This window comes from Psittacula echo (genome assembly GCF_963264785.1).
Source record: "Psittacula echo genome assembly, chromosome: 3".
Taxonomy (NCBI): Eukaryota; Metazoa; Chordata; class Aves; order Psittaciformes; family Psittacidae; genus Psittacula; species Psittacula echo.
This window is the reverse complement of record NC_137736.1, coordinates 63470624-63476184: the sequence shown is the minus strand read 5'-3', so window position 1 is coordinate 63476184 and position 5561 is coordinate 63470624.

Here is a 5561-nt window from a genome sequence, read left to right as displayed (position 1 = left end):
CCCCGCACGCCGGTAACGCAGCGCCGAGCCGGGGGGCGGTCAGGGAACGTCCGTCACCTGAGTCCCGCCCCCTGCCCACCCCGGCCCGCCCCCTGCTGCGCGGCGGTGTAACGGGGAGGGGTGGAGGGGGCCCGCGATGTGGGGCGGTGGTACCGCGCGATTACTGCCTAGCGTGGGGTGTACTGCGGCCGGACCGCCTCGGAGGCTAAACCGACCGGCCCGAGCCAGGGGATGCAGGCGGCGCTGGCAGCCGCAAGCTGTCCGTCTAGTGACAGCGGCACAAGGGAAGGGGTACGGCTGCAGCGCGGCTGTGCCCCGCCATTTCCCATGCTGATGGGCTCCTGGGGGTACGAGCTGGTGCGAGGGCACCTGAGAGTGCGGGGAGCGTGTTAGGGGGCAAGCGTGTCTCACTGTCACCGTGAGGAGGTGAACGGCTGTGTGCTCAGGCAGGCAGTGATGGATTGAAGACCCTGTTTTTTAGTATCTTCATGGAAGCACAGAGTGATTAAGTTATTGACGTTATAATATTGTGATAGGACAAGGGGTAATGGATTAAAACTTAAACAGGGGAAGTTTAGGTTAGATATAAGGCAAAAGTTCTTTACTGTGAGGGTGGTGAGGCAATGGAATGGGTTGCCCAGGGAAGTTGTGAATGCTCCATCCCTGGTGGTGTTCAAGGCCACGCTGGACAGAGCCTTGGGTGGCATGGTTTAGTGTGAGGTGTCCCTGCAGGTGGGTTGGAACTAGATGATCTTAAGGTCTTTTTCAACCCTAACTATTCTATGATTTAGTATATGAAGGGCGCCTCCAAGCATGCCTGAGAGGGACTTTTCATGAGAGACTGTAAGGATAGGACAAGGGGCAGTGAGTTCAAACTTAAATAGGGGAGTTTTAGTTTAAGGAAGAAGTTCTTTACTGTGAGGGTGGTGAGGCAGTGGAACAGGTTGCCCAAAGTGATAAATGCTCCATCCCTGACAGTGTTCAAGGCCAGGCTGAACAGGGCTTTGAGCAACCTGGTCTAGTGGAACGTGTCCCTGCCCATAGCAGGGGGTTGGAACTACATGTGCTTTAGTGTCCCTTCCAAACCAAATTATTCTGTGATTCTATTTATCAAACATTGGGTGTGAAAGACTACCAGAGTAAACAGCATAAGCCAAGTATAATGGCTTGCAGTTCATTTTTTGTAAAAGACACTTTTATGACCATGTGGGTAGGTGTTCATTACCTATTTTAAAGTGCATACACATGTTTTATTGTAGTCATGTATGCACTTTGGTAGTGCCTGAGTTATTTTTGGCATGTCATGATAAGTGATTGCCTTTTAATGAGAAGTTGCCTGGGAAAAACAATATAGGTCTATTATTCTATTTACAGTTCATTGGATAAATACTGAATAACAAGAAATGAATTGTGGTGTCATGAGACAATATTATTTTAGTAAAAAAGGAGAGTCATGTTAGTCAAAATGCTGCTCTTGGGGAAAAATAATTTGCATTTTTCCAAGTGTGCTTATTGTCATTCTTTTTTTAAAATTTAAATGGCAAATAGTGACAAAAGGCAGAAAGTTCTTCACACACACCTCAGAAATTATTTCCTTGCCTTTTTTTTCTTTCCTTCAATGCATTCAGTATACATTATATTTGTGGGGTTTTATACTGTAATCTGTGCAGGTACACAACTGCAGCAGGAGCATATGATTCCATGCTCTCACAGAGGTTGCTGACAAGAAACAGATCTCCCTAAACAAACCACAAAAAGCTGCTTTTCCATTACTTCTATCTATTATTGTACTTTTTAGAAGCCCCACAGGGCACTAAACTGTTGAATTCTTTCTTTCCCCGTCTACTTCAGGAGACTGACCCAGGTACCTACGCCTGCACTGCTGTGGTCTAACCACAGGGGTTTTACACAACTTCAAGAACAGCCTTTCTAGATACAGACCTTCCAAAACCACCCTGTAGCAAAAACTTTTGACATTGAGCTCTGCCATATTGCACAGCTCTGTCCTTCCAGGTCAGCCCCAATTGAAGCTGGGTGTTGGGGAGAGCACTTCAGGAAAGCTTACCTTCTCTTTTGGAAAACTCCACAGAAAAAAGGTTTCATGTAAACTTGCTCCTTCTGTCAGTCCTCAGAAAATGTATTACGATCCAACTCTTGAATCATCTCCTGACTTCGCCTACAAGGAAATTGATTTTGGAGATTGTCCAAGGCAGACACATAAAGGGGCTTCAGATGTGTTTGTACTGAAGACAATCAACTACTGTCTCACTCATTGCAGGCTTTCTAAAACTGATCCTGGCTAGGGAGCAATCAGCCCCCGCCCCCAGAGCTCCCTACTTCTGTGAGACAGGTTATTTGACAGAGACAGGCCAGTTCTCCCTTTACATCCCCTCCATTTTATGCAATAGAATTACAATTGTTGTAAAAGGTTGTTTTGATGGTCTTTCATTCTGGTCCTGAGCTGCAACAGCAATTGCAAATAATCCTGGCTAGGGAGTGGTAGAAGAATTGAAAAAGGTTCTAGAATAAATAGAAGAAAAAAGATTGAGAGTTTTGGTAGCTGGTTGGTTCAGTTTGTTACATTGTATAGTGCAAGTTTCTCCATATTTTGTGGGGAAAAATACCACTTCATACCAGCAATAGTCTTACATGATTCTCTTAAACAGTTCAAGAATTGTATGTCTCACCTATCCAGAAGGAGCCAGTAAATAAGCACTCCATGCAGCTAATTTGAGACAAGATAAGGGAGAAAAAGAAGAATAATTTATATGCTCCATATACTCCATTATTTTATTATCTTTGTAAAAGATAATTAGTTCATCTTTGAAGTATAATTTTTTATGTAAAACAAGATTGCCAAGATGTTTATGAGATCTGTTGAGGCAGAGCATAGCAAACGTTAAATCCTGCTTTCATTGAGAAGCCAAGTCCTACAGCGCTGTAATTAGCCCTTACATCAAGGCAGGATGCAAATGCTTGTTCACTGTCATTGGAATTATTAGACCTGCAAGAATATTCTGAAGAGCACAGAATGAGAAAATTACTGTAATTTTGCAACTGAGGAATGTGTTTCCAGCATACAAGTGCTGATGTTTTAAATACTTGCCCCTGTAGAATCTGCCTTTACAGCAGGTTCTGAAGATCACAAGCTCTCTTGCTTAGGAGCCGTGCTGGGCCAGTCAGCATTCTTGCTTTGAGCTACTTTTATGACTTTTCTGCATGCCAAATTAGTATAAAGAAAAGCAGGATATGAATTTACAGTATTAGCTATTCTTCTAACTTTGTAAACTTAAAGGATTGCCCTTGCCTCATGCAAATGAACCATAAATTATTTGGCTGACTGTGCCCATTTTGTTGGGTTGGGTTCAGGTTCAGTAGGTTCCCACTGGAGTGGAATGGTAGAGCCTATAGGAACAGTGAAAAGGTTAAGAAAGTGTAAAAGGGGAGGCTAATCCAAATGTTCATATGAGTAAATAAGATGCAAGGGCAATACTATCCTGTATTTATCTTGATGCTACTTTGTGTGTGAAGGATTTGGTTAGGTATTAAAAAAAGAAATTGTATATTTAGTCCTTAATTCTGGTCTTCAAATGCTATATGAAACACCGGTAAGAGGTTTGGTGTTCTATTACTCATCTACAAAGCCCACCAAGCCTGTTGAAAGATTGTGTAAAACGAAAACAAGGAAACTAACATTTTGTTTGAGTACTTCAGGTTGGGTCTGGCTGTAAAAGACTGTTCCATTGTTAACAGAACATAAAAGCCTTTTAACCACACACAGAGATAGTAGCAAATACAGATGAGTGAAGGTTACGGTACAATAGCAAGTTACTGTGAATCAAGAGGCCTAATTTTAACATGCAAACAAAATTAGTTACCTTCATTTTTGGGTGGGTAACCTAAGATTCTATATTGCCTGGGCAAAGCAGGAGCCAGTGTTAACATAATCCCTCTGTCTCCATGGTCATGGTAGACGGTTATAATTCAACTGGGAGCCTTCACACAGTCCTAAAGGCAGTCTGAGCTCACAGTGCTGATAAATACCAACTGCCCTTGCAGCAGACTGTGCCAAAGCCTTTCTGCAAAATAATCTGTGAGTAATTTGCCTCTTCAACATTAACCGTGGGATACTGCTGCATGACAGCATTCCTGATCCACCTGCACAGTGCATAAGACTTTGCTTGGTCTGGAGGACAGCAGAACGTTGTTACCCTGCCTAAGCCGATGGCTTTAGGTCTGATAGCACAGTTTGGTTGCATCCTATGAGTATGAAGGGCTTAACTTTCTCAATGTGCCTCTAGGCTCACCTACAGCCTACACTGACAGGGCTTCCATTACTCATTGAGGATGTGACAGAAGTGGAAGCTTCAGTCCAGGCTTAAGATACAGTGTTAATGCATCTCAGGAAAGTGCCAGAATTAATTATTAACCTTGCAAAGATAAGGCTGTTTGTGAGCATGTTGACATAAATCATAAAAACTATACAATGTGTATATTATAGGTACGTATGTTTAGGACAGATTAAATAAAAACTACTTCCTGTCCACAGTCTGTTTCCTAACTGGAGAAACAGATCATCTATGGTAAAGGTAGTAGAAAGGAAAGCAGTGTCTCTCTGTCTTTGAATGCTAGCTAAGAAGATGGAACAGCTCCCTTCTTTGTCTCCTTCTTTAATTTTTTGAAGCTTGGTGCTTCTTCCATTCTGTTTCTTAAATGTTTGCATTCCACATGGAAGTAAAATGGCTCCCCTAGTTGCTATTGACAGTCAAGCTAAAGAGTGGTCATGACTACCCTAGAAATGATACAGCAGTTCCTGTTAAAACTATATTGAGGCAGGAATCTTCAGTTGTTCCTTGGGAGGATTTGTTTTGGTAGTCGTTAATGCACAGCTACAAAACAGAACCATGTGGACGATTAACATGTTAAGCAACACTTTTTCAAACATTTGTTAGAGATGAGTAACAGAATTTCTCTGCTATCAGAACTCTGTGGGTACACTTGGGTGGAAGAAACAAGCAGAGCTGAAGAAGTTGCTGTGGGATTGCATTCAACTGACACAAGTCCTTTTTTATCTGACATAGAAGTTGCATCTGTGTAAGAAAGTTAGTAAAATCATGCACCTAGGTAACTGAATGAAAATAAAACACAGGTGTATATTCAGGATATATGTCAACTACAGTTCTATACAGAGCTCTATTGCCATAAAGAGAGTCACTTGTTTGCACCAGAAGCTTGTCAGTAGTTTAAAATGTAGTTTGAAATCTGCCTGAACAAGTACACTCTCCTTCTGCAGATGCTCATTGGTTTACAGTATCTTGTGTAAAATAAACTAAACCTCCAACCAGTATATGTTGGTATTAGTAAACAATCTCTGTATACAAACACATCATCTAAAGCTCTTCTGTACATAACTGGCAAATGTAAAAATATGTAAGTTAAGGGTGCTCTAGATGTAGACTCCTGTTATACCCTGAAGCATGCTGTCAATAATAAACTAAACCCAGGGTAGTCTCCAGGCCCATCAGAGGATGTATGCAGTTGTTTTTTTTTCCCCAAACTTC